Below are 14,765 nucleotides of genomic sequence, written 5' to 3' on the forward strand. Positions count from 1 at the left end.
ATTCTTTTCCCGTGTTTTAAAAACAAATACAAAATGATACCAGTTGTCTGTCTTTATGTGTTTTTCTGTATGGCTTCTTAAGTGCCTTTGCATCTGCAGGGAAAAATATTCGAGAAAGCCTTTTTTTGGACAGTCATTGAGGGTTTTAAATGATAACATATTTAAAAATTAGAAAGCCAACATCTTTTTCCTCCTGTATTTTCAGAAGAAGGACTTGTAAAAAAGAATGAGGACAACAGAAAAAGGAAATTGTTAAGTATGGAGTTGTTATGGGTGATTTCTCTAGATCATCCTGGTAAACTTGGAAAACATTTAGAAGAAGTGTTACTGTACCATTTAATCTATTGGGATGTTACAGTGACTTAACTTGGTAACAGAGCTCCGATTTGCTGAAGAATTGTCAACCTTCTAGCTTAATTGGTTAGAACTACTCAGCATAAAATTTGTAGTGATAAAATCATGGGGTCCTAACATGTTAGAGTGTGTCTTGGAGATGAGTGATTCCAGATCCTTCTTTTACAGACATGGAATCTGAGGTGGAGGAAAGGACACAGCAAGCATAGTAGGTAGGAGGCAGAACCAGATGAATTCAACCCTTTCTGACTCCCCTTCCTCAGTCTGGTGCCATTTTTCCATCACTTTACGAATGAGATACAGTCTAAATGGCCACAGTAGACATCCGCTCTTGGATTTCTCTATTGGGAAAAAGAAACAAAGCTAGTTTGTTCCTAGCAGATTAACACATACTGTTAAGATGTCTTTTTAATTTAAGTGTGTCTGTGTGTGTGTATATGTGTGTGTATATATTTACAGTATTTGAATCATTTCTTCTTTCACTTAACAATGTTCCATAAGAATCTTCCCAATGTCATTAATACTCTGAAAAAAAATGACTTGGCAGGATTACATCCCACTTTATCACAGGTGATAGTGTATTCTCCACTTATTGGATATTTAATTTTTAAATAACATTTATAGTTTTTTTTAATAGTGATGGATACTTTTATAGAAATCTTTGACTGAAATACTGATTTTTTCCTTGGTTAAATTCCTAGACTCAGAATATCTGGGTCAAAGGGCAAACCCATTTTTAGGCTTCTGACACATCTTGCCTTGGGAGTCTTCAAAGGAGGTTAATAAATAGGACCCCTCTTCGCTGCCTGGATCCTGAACAAAGTGAGAATTAAGACAAAGAGTAAGGCAGATGGAAGTAAAAATGTCACACAATTCTTAAGACTAGTATGGAGGATATATCTTAGCTTAAGAGCCCAGTGGGCTTCCTAACTAACCCCATGGTTAAACTTATGGCATGTAGAGGAGGATGAATACCTGCTTCCTATGGGCAGTGCCCGCACAAGAAGAAAAAAGGGAGCAGTTGGAGGGAACGTGCATTATTTCTTTTCCCCAAATTACCAATCATATGTCACTCTACTCATTCTTGGTGCAGCCAGTAAATGAGCAGAGACATCTGGGAGTATCATGCTTATTGAAACTCCCTCAAGAAAGGATGAAGCATCTCCTTCCCCTGAATGCTTAGCAAATTGCTCCTTCATTCAACATCTCTTGACTCTACTAAGTGCCAGGTACTGTACAGAACACTGAAGGGAACCAGATGAATTAAGACACAATCTCTGCTCTTAGGTGACTTCAGTTGGTATTTTTCAAGGACCTTTCACACCCCCAGTTTGTTATGGTTTCTTCATGCAGTGCCCTGTGAGAACATTCTATCTTAGGACTTGGGCACCTATTCTACTGGCAGCAAAAAGAGGCAGCAGAGAGAACCAGTAGCTGGAACTGTATTGGTCATCCATTCCCTCAAAGCAGGATGACAAATTGAGAAATTAATTTTGCTTCAAGACAAAGGATGGTGTTCAAAAGCTATACTAGTACTTGGTCTGTCCAAGTAGCAATGGTAATAATAATAGTAGGAGTTATTATATATTGAACACTTACTAGATGTCAACCTCTGCACTAAGCCCTTTGGGAGGGTTTCTCCTTGAATACTCTTTATAACTCTAGGAGTCAGGTGTCAAACTGAGGCTCAGGGAGGTCATTAGTAACAAGTCCAAGGGTATCCAGCTACCCTTGATGATGGGGAAATGAATTGAAATTCAAATTCAAGTGTGTTTAACATCAGGGCTTGAACTTTTAACTATTACATTTCAGTTAGAGCAAAAGAACAAGTGATTCCACAGATAGGTAGAGCAGTTAGGAAATCTTGGGAGAAAGGGTAGTTCACATGTTCAGACAGATGATCAGTGAGCACCTGGGAGATCTCTTATCAGGTTGCATGGCTGAGGTGGAAGATAGAAAGGGGAAATTACAGGAAAGATCAGATCACAACCATCAGAGGGTTCTGTGGGTACCAGAAGCAGAATTTTCAGGAAGATTGGCTGTAATGCAGACTCTAAATGAAGCAAAAGTTTAGTTCTTAAAACAGGCGTTTTAAGGCTGTACAGTGATTTGAGAATGTGTAGGGCTCCTCTTGCATTTGTCAGGGAGGAAGAACTTTTCCTCTGTCTTCTTAGGTTCAAGGGTTGGGGGTGAGGGTGTGACAATTAAACAAACAAAAGGCAGGGTAACAGGAGAAAAGGCATATAAGTTTTATTAATGTTTTATGTGCACTATGGTTCAAAGTGGCTAGACTGGGGGCTTCTATACCATTTTAACAAAAGAAAGGGTGTTCGGACTTCAAGGGATGATATATTGTGGAGAAGTATAGGAAATATGTGGGGGAAGACTAATGGAAGATAACAGTTGTTTTAGTAAGGTCTGTTTATGCAGACTTATCTTGGTGCTCTTTCCTCCAGTAACAAGTGACACTCTCTTTTTCTTGATATGGGGGAGGGGTGTACTTTCATAAGGAAAATGTATGCCATCTTCATGAACAGAGATTTATGCTCTACTTCTAGGCAGAAAAGGGGAGGGCAGAGAACTCTTGCATCTGTGGATTCTCAGTTGCTTTCAGGTCAGAGTAATCCTTATGCCAAAGTGGCTACCGCATATCCCGATCCCCTTTATCTCTGTATCCTCTTGTAATGAATCTCATAAAGTGGGATTGATGCTTTTTAACGGGCAAACATAAATGGGAGTTATCAGTCCACCTTTTCCAAGGCAGAGGGTATGTCCTTCGAATAGAATTCTCTGAAGTGGATAATTGGCTGAGACAAGTGCATCAGTCTGGGTCCTCTGTGAAGTAGGTACCAAGATAGGATTGAATGTGCAAGGATTTTATTTTAGGAGAAATGCCTGTGCTAAAGGAAATAGGGAAGGAATCAAGAAGGCTGAGAGAGTTGCAGTGCAATGAGCCCAACATGAAGGAGAGATAGAAGGCGGGACGAATCATCATCAACGGCCGTGCAATCTACAGAAGGTTCAGCAAGGACATCAGAGAGTCTCAAGACGATGCAGGCCATCAGTGGAGTCCATCTCCTAGGATGGCTCTGTCTTAGTAGCCTCTGTGGACCCAGTCATTAGCTGGTAGCCAGAGGGAGTCATGGTATCAATGCCAATGTGGGTATGGATTTCAGTGTTCATCAACTGGGATCCAAAGTCACCCTCCCTGTAGAAGGAGGTGAGAAAGGCACATTCTCAGGACTGTCACAAGTATTTATCAGATCATGCTTCAAAATTAGGGAAGATATTTTGTTTCCATTTTATAGTTAAGAAACTGAGACACAGGGATATTGATGAATTTCCTGTTTGAATGCTGACTCTGTGATAGACACTAAGGTCGCCTGGGTGTGAGTTTCCTCTTTCTCAAGAGGCACTCAGTGTAAAGTTCTGCTGGAGGAGTTTTCTCAAACTTGAATATGCATCAGAATCCCCTGGAGGGTTGTTAAAAGAATGAACCCTGGGAACCATCCCCAGAGTTTCTGATTCTAGAGATCAGAGCGGGGCCTGAGAATTTGCATTTCTAACAAATTCCCAGGTGAGGCTGATACTGCCAGTGAGGGGACCAAAATTTGAGAGCCTCTGTACTCAGTATTTTATGCTTTTCAATTCTCTAAGCATGTGTGCGTGTGTGTGTGTGTGTGTGTGTGTGTGTGTGTGTGTGTGTGTGTGCTTGTGTGTGTATGTGATTAGAGGGTTGGGAGAGGGAGGGAGAACAGGGGAAAATGTCATATTTATTTTATAAACTCCCCCTCCTTGCACAGTCCAAACACTGTGCCTGAGCTGTGATAGGTATGTAATAAATATTTGTGAAGTTGAATTTCTTTTACTTTGGGAAAATTTTGTAAAATACTCAATATAGTGAAAACAGACCTGTCTTTCTAGAGGAAAGACATTGGAACTGACTCATATTTCTGCCAGCAAGGACTTCTCCTTGGGAGAAATAGAAGTTGCCTTTGTCTGTTTTCCCTAACCCTGTGGCATTTAATATCTCTCCTGCTTCAACCACATTACTGAAGCCAGGGAACACAAGGGGACAGGAACAAGGTGGCGAGCTCAGTGTGATGTCTAGTTTGTGGATGCTTCTATTATGTATGTGTGTATATATATATATATATATATATATATATATATATATATATATATAAAATATATTATATATATGCTTCTATTATATATAATAGAATTTATATTATATATAAATATACAATTTATTTATCTTTAATGCATGCAGCAAGTGCAAGGGAAGATGTGTTAGCTGCTAGTTTTCCCATCTGATAATAACTCTAAGAGTTCACTTCCTTCAGTCGGGCTGCTGGGTTGGTTATTTTGTGTAGGCAGATGATAAGCAAAAGGTCCTGGAGAGACTTAATCCTTGCTGCAGCTGCTGCCTGGTGACACCATGACCTGGAAAGTCCTGTCTGCAGTGGCAATGAATAATAAGAGTATTGTGTGCCTGGCACTGAGGTAAGAGCTTTACATGCACATTTTATTTATTAATCACAAGAAGTTTATCATGTCGGTTTTATTCTTATTCCCATGTCACCAGTTAAGAGAACTGGGCAGAGTGAATAGAATGGCTTACATATGTGGCTGGTGAGTGGTAGAGCCATGATATGAACCCTGTTCTGTTTGGCTACAGTATCTTTACTTTCAACCAACAACTGTATTGCTTCCCGAGTGCGTGTAGATATATCCTACAGAATAGGATCACTCAACCCACCCAGTATACACAGCAAAGGGATAACGGAGTAGAAAGAGGGAAGATGATTTTCTCTGGGTCATACAGTGAATTAGCAACAGAATCAGAACTAGAACAAAGGTCTCCTTGTTTCCTGAGTCAGTGTCAATGGCTTTCCTAGTTACCGTGTTCTTATGCTTAAACATCATTATTACTGTCTGTCTTTGTGCTTCTCCATGACAACTGGGTGTCTTTTAGTCGTCCCTCTCATGACTCAATGCTGACATGATTTCTGTCCCATCTATGCTTACTTAGGCTACAAGTCCATTTTCATTCTCTCCCACCACGTAGTCCTGTTAGCCCAGGAGGCCTGAGGATCTTCAGTTACACACATTTTAATTTCTTCACAAGCCATTCATCCCGGATGTTAGGTCTGATTTAGTAGAAACTTTAGGGTGAGGGACAACAACACCACCTCGCCTATCTCATTGCTAAGGGAATGATACTGTGAAAATCATGGACAATCATTTGCTCACTCTTCTTCATTATATGTAATTATCAAGAAACCCAAAAAGGAACTTGTAGGGACCTTCATCACATGGACAAACATATGATAGCATGAGTCGGCCAATGATTGCAATCAGTACACTCACTCACCTCGATTAAACCTTGAGAAAATCTGGACAAGCTAGAGCCAGTGGCTTTGTAATCACATCTTCTAAAGCAAAGAAACTACCCAAATTAAAATAAATTGCTCTTCCATTACCTCCTGGAAACATTGTGTCATCCCTTACTATTGGTGTCCTGTGAAAGTTAGGATGCCACCCCCCAGTTTGTGTTACCAGAGAGGGTGATACAGTAATTATGATGTTGATAATCAGTAATATCTTGAATGTGTTACTATTTTGGCTAGTGAGTAGAAAAAAAATGAATTCCAAGCAAGCTTGAGGACTGATTTACCTCATTTCCCACCAAACTCAAATCAAAATAAAATGCCTTCCATGTCCTCTTAGATTCTCTTACTGGGTTTTAATTATTCCAGCTAACATCGATATTCCCTATTCTCCCTTATTATTTCTCATAGAGACACTGGGGCTTATTAACCATACGATGTGGGAAGTATTGTTCTTCTAGAGTAGTGTTTTCCAAATTCTAGTACAAGAATGGATGTTTGCATGATATTTACACTAGTGCGTGGCGGAATGAATAAATAAATCTGTACGATATACAGATTGCAAAGGTTGTTACTCCCCAATCCCCTCCATGTGACCTCCACTGGGTCTTGTCTCCTTCCTCACCACAGTATTTCCACCACCAGGAGCACTGTATCACACAACAGGCATTCAATAAATATCCTTTCAGTAAATGAATGAATGCAGTGTCCTATTTTGGGAAGAGCTGTTCTTTATTCTGTGATTATGTCCTAATTTTTGGTGTTAAAATATCTTTTTAAAAAGGAAATAATAGTAATAGAAATTATTTTTAATACCCTTACTTGGAAAAACTAAAGGCTAAGGATCCTGTCTTGGTCATCTAAATTTGATTTTTTAAATTTCACTGGGTTGGAGATATGACAACCTGGAAATCACTGGTATAATCTACTAATTTTAAAATGGGGGGATTGCTGTCCAGAGAGAGAAAATAACTTGCCTAAAACCTCAGTAACTAGATTTTTATCTATTCCCCTATACCCCTTTTGTTTTATAGAATTATAATTATAGGTTGATTCTTTTTCTTCTCCCTCCCTTCCTTCCTTCCATTCATTCCTTCATTCTTGTGTTTTTATAGATAATTGTGGTCTTTAAATATCGTAAGCTTCTTGAGAATGTGGCTCATGCTATATTCTTGTTTCATAGGATTAACAACCCCCCTTGTTTGGGATGACACTGTGCTTGGTATGCAGCTTCTGCCTTGAAGACTATGCTTAGTGGATACAAATAAAAGCAAGGAACTCTTTTTCTTTTCTTTTTGGATATTAATCTCTTTTCTGATGTATGGTTTGCAAAAATTTTTCCCTATTCTGTAGGTTGTCTTTTCATTCTATTAGTTGTTTCTTTTTTTTTTTTTTTGAATTTATATTTCTTTTAATGTTGAAACTTTTTTTTTCACACACACACACTGTATTTTATTTTTACAAGAGATAAATAGACTGACACCAAGCATTGTACATGGATGACCACAACAAAAGCAACAATGATTGCAATTACCAAACATGAAACACACTCATACTATGTCATAATATTGACATTCAGTCCAGTAATCCTCCACTGTAACAGCTCCTTTACTTTGCAGTGAAAATTGATTTGTATATTCTTTGCCTCTGAGTCCTTCTGGCATTTTTTTTTTTTTAATTCAGACGGAAACTCACAAAAATTATACTCATGCTCATCAGTTCACTCAGTCCCATGTAATTAATTTTTTTTTCATCTTGATCTTTTGTTAGCGCTTTTATGAGTTCAACAGTTTTTCATTAGAGTTCTGAAAATGCTTATTCATTCAGTTCAGCAGTACAGTCAGTTACCAGAAACCTGTACTTGACAGAGCCTTTTCCATGAATTTCTTGAAGATGAAACCCTTTTATAGGAACATATTTGCAAAAGCATCAGAGTACACCCAGAACTGTCTGTAAATGACAAAAGACTTAAAAATGACCACAGTTAAAGATTTGATGAAAGTTCATAATAATGCAGTTGACAAGAAAATTAGTTATTTCTGAGATATACATTTTAAAGTAATAACTAGGATTATGACTTATAACATTATACCAGAACATATAAGATTTTTAGAAATTTCATGTAATGTCTGAAACATTTATATTAACATATTTCCATACAAATAACCCAATGAAAGTTTAGTATTAGTTGTTTTGTTTGTTTGTTTTTTTATACTGCAAGTTCTTATTAGGCAAATATTTTATACACATCAGGGTATACATGTCAACCCCAATCGCCCAATTCAGCACACCACCATCCCCACCCCACCGCAGTTTTCCCCCCTTGGTGTCCATATGTCCGTTCTCTACATCTGTGTCTCAACTTCTGCCCTGCAAACCAGCTCATCTGTACCATTTTTCTAGGTTCCACATACATGCGTTAATATACGATATTTGTTTTTCTCTTTCTGACTTACTTCACTCTGTATGACAGTCTCTAGATCCATCCACGTCTCAACAAATGACTCAATTTCGTTCCTTTTTATGGCTGAGTAATATTCCATTGTATATATGTACCACCTCATCTTTATCCATTCATCTGTTGATGGGCATTTAGGTTGTGTCCATGACCTGGCTATTGTAAATAGTGCTGCAATGAACATTGGGGTGCATGTGTCTTTTTGAATTATGGTTTTCTCTGGGTATATGCCCAGTAGTGGGATTGCTGGGTCATATGGTAATTCTATTTTTAGTTTTTTAAGGAACCTCCATAATGTTCTCCATAATGGCTGTATCAATTTACATTCCCACCAATAGTGTAAGAGGGTTCCCTTTTCTCCACACCCTCTCCAGCATTTGTTGTTTGTAGATTTTCTGATGATGCCCATTCTAACTGGTGTGAGGTGATACCTCATTGTAGTTTTGATTTGCATTTCTCTAATAATTAGTGATGTTGAGCATCTTTTCATGTGCTTCATGGCCATCTGTATGTCTTCTTTGGAGAAATGTCTATTTAGGTCTTCTGCCCATTTTTGGATTGGGGTGTTTGTTTCTTTAATATTGAGCTGAATGAGCTGTTTATATATTTTGGAGATTAATCCTTTGTCCGTTGATTCGTTTGCAAATATTTTCTCCCATTCTGAGGGTTGTCTTTTCGTCTTGTTTATGGTTTCCTTTGCTGTGCAAAAGCTTTTAAGTTTCATTAGGTCCCATTTGTTTATTTTTGTTTTTATTTCCATTTCTCTAGGAGGTGGATCAAAAAAGATCTTGCCGTGATTTATGTCAAAGAGTGTTCTTCCTATGTTTTCCTCTAAGAGTTTTATAGTGGCCAGTCTTATATTTAGGTCTCGAATCCATTTTGAGTTTATTTTTGTGTATGGTATTAGGGAGTATTCTAATTTCATTCTTTTACATGTAGCTGTCCAGTTTTCCCAGCACCACTTATTGAAGAGACTGTCTTTTCTCCATTGTATATCTTTGCCTCCTTTGTCCTAGATTTGTTGACCATATGTGCATGGGTTTATCTCTGGGCTTTCTATCTTGTTCCATTGATCTATGTTTCTGTTTTTGTGCCAGTACCATATTGTCTTGATTACTGTAGCTTTGTAGTATAGTCTGAAGTCAGGGATTCTGATTCCTCCAGCTCCGTTTTTTTCCCTCAAGACTGCTTTGGCTATTCGGGGTCTTTTGTGTCTCCATACAAATTTTAAGATGATTTGTTCTAGCTCCGTAGAAAACGCCATTGGTAATTGATAGGGATTGCACTGAATCTGTAGATTGCTTTGGGTAGTATAGTCATCTTCACAATGTTGATTCTTCGAATCCAAGAACATGGTATATCTCTCCATCTGTTGGTATCATCTTTAATTTCTTTCATCAGTGTCTTATAGTTTTCTGCATACAGGTCTTTTGTCTCCCTGGGTAGGTTTATTCCTAGGTATTTTATTTTTTTGTTGCAATGGTAAATGGAAGTGTTTCCATAATTTCTCTTTCAGATTTTTCATCATTAGTGTATAGGAATGCAAGAGATTTCTGTGCATTAATTTTGTATCCTGCAACTTTACCATATTCATTAATTAGCTCTAGTAGTTTTCTGGTGGCAGTTTTAGGATTCTCTATGTATAGTATCATATCATCCGCCAAGAGTGACAGCTTTACTTCTTCTTTTCCAATTTGTATTCCTTTTATTTCTTTGTCTTCTCTGATTGCCATGGCTAGGACTTCCAGAACTATGTTGAATAATAGTGGTGAGAGTGGACATCCTTGTCTCCTTCCTGATCTTAGAGGAAATGGTTTCAGTTTTTCACCATTGAGAATGATGTTTGCTGTGGGTTTGTCGTATATGGCCTTTATTATGTTGAGGTAGGTTCCCTCTATGCCCACTTTCTTGAGAGTTTTTATCATAAATGGGTGTTGAATTTTGTCAAAAGCTTTTTCTGCATCTATTGAGATGATCATATGGTTTTTATTCTTCAGTTTGTTAATATGGTGTATCACATTGATTGATTTGCGTATATTGAAGAATCCTTGCATCCCTGGGATAAATCCCACTTGATCGTGGTGTATGATCCTTTTAATGTGTTGTTGGATTCTGTTTGCTAGTATTTTGTTGAGGATTTTTGCATCTATATTCATCAGTGATATTGGTCTGTAATTTTCTTTTTTTGTAGTGTCTTTGTCTGGTTTTGGTATCAGGGTGATGGTGGCCTCATGGAATGAGTTTGGGAGTGTTCCTTCCTCTGCAATTTTTTGGAAGAGTTTGAGAAGGATAGGTGTTAACTCTTCTCTAAATGTTTGATAGAATTCACCTGTGAAGCCATCTGGTCCTGGACTTTTGTTTGTTGGAAGATTTTTAATCACAGTTTCAATTTCATTACTTGTGATTGGTCTGTTCATATTTTCTGTTTCTTTCTGGTTCAGTCTTGGAAGGTTATACCTTTCTAAGAATTTGTCCATTTCTTCCAGGTTGTCCATTTTATTGGCATAAAGTTGCTTGTAGTAGTCTCTTAGGATGCTTTGTATTTCTGCGGTGTCTGTTGTAACTTCTCCTTTTTCATTTCTGATTTTATTGATTTGAGTCCTCTCCCTCTGTTTCTTGATGAGTCTGGCTAATGGCTTATCCATTTTGTTTATCTTCTCAAAGAACCAGCTTTTAGTTTTATTGATCTTTGCTATTGTTTTCTTGGTTTCTATTTCATTTATTTCCGCTCTGATCTTTATGATTTCTTTCTTTCTGCTAACTTTGGGTTTTGTTTGTTCTCTTTCTCTAGATTCTTTAGGTGTAAGGTTAGATTGTTTACTTGAGATTTTTCTTGTTTCTTTAAGTAGCCTTGTATAGCTATAAACTTCCCTCTTAGAACTGCTTTTGCTGCATCCCATAGGTTTTGGGTCGTCGTGTTTTCATTGTCATTTGTCTCTAGGTATTTTTTGATTTCCTCTTTGATTTCTTCAGTGATCTCTTGGTTATTTAGTAACGTATTGTTTAGCCTCCATGTGTTTGTCTTTTTTACGTTTTTTTCCCTGTAATTCATTTCTAATCTCATAGTGTTGTGGTCAGAAAAGATGTTTGATATGATTTCAATTTTCTTAAATTTACTGAGCCTTGATTTGTGACCCAAGATGTGATCTATCCTGGAGAATGTTCCGTGTGCACTTGAGAAGAACGTGTAATCTGCTGGTTTTGGATGCAATGTCCTATAAATATCAATTAAATCTCTCTAGTCTATTGTGTCATTTAAAGCTTCTGTTTCCTTATTTATTTTCATTTTGGATGATCTGTCCATTGGTGTAAGTGAGGTGTTAAAGTCCCCCACTATGATTGTGTTAATGTCTATTTCCTCTTTTATAGCTGTTAGCAGTTGCCTTATGTATTGAGGTGCTCCTATGTTGGGTGCATATATATTTATAATTGTTATATCTTCTTCTTGGATTGATCCCTTGATCATTATGTAGTGTCCTTCCTTGTCTCTTGTAACATTCTTTATTTTAAAGTCTATTTTATCTGATATGAGTATAGCTACTCCAGCTTTCTTTTGATTTGCATTTGCATGGAATATCTTGTTCCATCCCCTCACTTTCAGTCTGTATGTGTCCCTAGGTCTAAAGTGGGTCTCTTGTAGACACCATATATATGGGTCTTGTTTTTGTATCCATTCAGCCAGCCTGTGTCTTTTGTTTGGAGCATTTAATCCATTCACGTTTAAGGTAATTATCGATATGTATGTTCCTATGACCATTTTCTACAATCAGGCAATTCTACTTCTGGGATAGTATTCCCAAAGGAAATGAAAACAGAATTTTGAAGAGATATATGCACTCCCATGTTTATTGCAGCATTATTTACAATAGCCAAGATATGGGAGCAGCCCAAATGATCATCAGTGGATGAATGGATAAAAAAGATGTGGTACATATTCACAATAGGATATTATCCAGCCATGATAAAGGAGGATATCTTCCCATTTGCAATGACATGGATGGACCTTGAGCACATTACGCTAAATGAGATAAGTCAGACAGAGAAAGACAAATATGATATCATATCACCTGTATGTAGAACTTAAAAACTCATAAAAAAACAGTAAAATGGTTGCCAGGGGATGGGCGATGGGGGGAAAGATTGATGGTGTTTAAAGGTACAAACCTGCAATTAGTAGTAAATGAGCCATGGAGATCGAATGCATAGTATAGTGAATATAGACAACACTATTGTACTATAATTTGTAATGTGATAAATATCACTGTGGCAGACATATTATAATATATACATATATACTATATGTATATAAATGTATCAAAATGATACAATGTACACCTTAACTTAATGTTATACATGAAATTTATTCAATTAAAAATCAAGGAAATCCTATTAACTATCACCCTTGTTTCAGAATATAAATGGAGACAAGAAAAAATAAGCCTGAACCTGATATGTAAACCAAGTATTGATAAAAATCTGTTATCTGATCAGTCCCTTGTAGGGAAATTAATTGATTTATAACAGATCAATTAGTTCATAAAAGTGGAATGACACGTAGAGCATTCACCTTGAACATGGATTTTGAGATTAAGTTTGAAAAGATGATTGATACCCCCTGCCCACCCAACCCTTGAAAATGAGAAAAAAGCTTGTTGAATCTTGTTGAAGCTTGTGATATTGCAAAAAAGGACCACATTTCTAATATTTAAGCCAAAGATAAAATATGTAGATAAAAACACCTAAATGAAATGAACTTTATTAATGATGCAATGAACATTAGATAGATCTAAGAAGAAATATCATAATTTACTTTTGTCTAGGCATTTGCTCTAGATGCCTGAGAAGAAATAACAGACCTCTCTTTATCTATATTCTGTTACACTTTTTGCACCTTTCCACTTTACCTATTATTAGTTATTCATAAAAATCTAGTTAGTAATTTGGTTGAAAACTCCTTTTATACTAATTGGTCAGAGTGCACATTCTTACTAAAACTGACCTGACCTACTAAGGACTGTTTTTTCCTATCTGGTTCTAATTCCAATTATACTTTATTTTACTTCTAACTTTAATTGTAATTTCTTACATAAGTTGCCCTTGTTTCATACATATATATAAAACTTCTAATATCTTAAATAGTAGTATAATAGGGAAAGCTTCCTCTTTTTTCTGTGCCTTTTTATATTATCTTGCATGCATTAATTGTGCAAATTAAAAATCACACAAGTAAAATAAAAATGCAATTAGCCCTAATCAACTGAAGGACCAAGTCCCTGTTTTTTCTGCCTGGTTCAAAATTTGCCCATGTTAATAATACTAAGTAAAATGAAATAAATAAAACCTGATAAACTTGGGGAAATTTTTACTGCAATTTATTATTATTATTATTATTATATCTGGAACTCTTACATACAGCCCTAAATGTTGCCATAAGATAGGTTATTAAGGATGAATCAAGGTGCCAACTTGGATTTCAGTGCAAAATGCCCATATGCCAAAAGGTTGGGGGAGTGAGTAATTTGGGCATGGCAGCTCCCAGCAGACACATTCAGTATCAGTGTTCCAATCAAACACTTGGCTATGAGCCTCTGGATGTCACTTGTCTTCCTCCTACTGCGGAATGTCAGCTGAGGAGAGCCTGTTCTTAATAATAAGAAAAAAGAGTTAATAGAAAAGGAAGCAATCCTTCTGAAATTCCCTTGATGCTGTCAGTGCAGTCATAGCCTCAGGGGGTGAAGTCATCCAGTCAGGCTGCTGCCGTTTGGGGGACAGAGTACCCCATCCCAGGTCTGCTCACAGGAGCTTATTAAATTCTAGGAGAAAGACAAAGCTCCTTGTGTGTGCTCCATACCAATGGATCAAATGCATTAGGTCCAGCCCACTTGTGTGCTTCATCCACTTGTCTTGGGGACTGATCTTGCTTTATAGACAGATTGAGGTGTGCATGTGCGCATGCGTGAGTGTGTGTGTGTGTGTGTGTGTGTGTGTGTGTGTGTGTGTGTGTGTAAATGCTTGGGGATGGACATGGGGCACATTTATGAGAAGGATGCAGTACGCAATGCCAGAGCAAAAATTTCTGGTGAATTTAGAAGAGGTTACGTTTTAAGTTTTACCTTTTATTTACACAGCATATTTCCATTTGCAAAGTACTTTCACATTGCAGTCTCTAATTTAATCCTAACAAGACTCCAATGATATTACGAAGACAGGCATAATTATCCTTTTTTTTTTTTTCCAAATGATACAACTAAGGTTACACTACTTGCCTTTGGTCACATAGTCAGAGTGGATAAGTGAGATAGTCATGCCTCCAGCATAGGACCCATCTCTAAGCACAGTGTTCTCTGTCTATTCCCAAAATTGCTGACCAGTAAACATATAATAACTAGTTAGTTTGCCTTTTTATTAACTTTAAATTCTGAATATATCAAATAGTTGTGAAATCTGATTTATACTTTCATGGTGAGGGCATTTTTTCCCTCTGGTATAAAAAGAAAATTTTCTCTTAAAGTTGCAGTAATAATACTACTGACATTCAAATTATCTTCATACAGATTATC

At 37.0% G+C, this 14,765-nt stretch overlaps 2 long non-coding RNA genes across 2 annotated transcripts in view; one reads left to right on the forward strand and one right to left on the reverse strand.

Annotated features, from left to right (window-relative positions):
* LOC309657798 overlaps positions 1 to 7,961 on the reverse strand; it is a 120,296-nt gene extending 112,335 nt beyond the window's left edge. The window contains exon 1 of the long non-coding RNA XR_014261899.1: positions 7,172 to 7,961. This is a non-coding gene — a long non-coding RNA (uncharacterized lncRNA). The remainder of the gene's footprint in view (positions 1 to 7,171) is intronic.
* LOC309657801 overlaps positions 1 to 14,765 on the forward strand; it is a 214,486-nt gene that overhangs the window by 65,504 nt on the left and 134,217 nt on the right. The window lies entirely within an intron of this gene.

The sequence above is a fragment of the Balaenoptera physalus genome (assembly GCF_965194825.1).
Source record: "Balaenoptera physalus genome assembly, chromosome: 3".
NCBI classification, from domain to species: domain Eukaryota; kingdom Metazoa; phylum Chordata; class Mammalia; order Artiodactyla; family Balaenopteridae; genus Balaenoptera; species Balaenoptera physalus.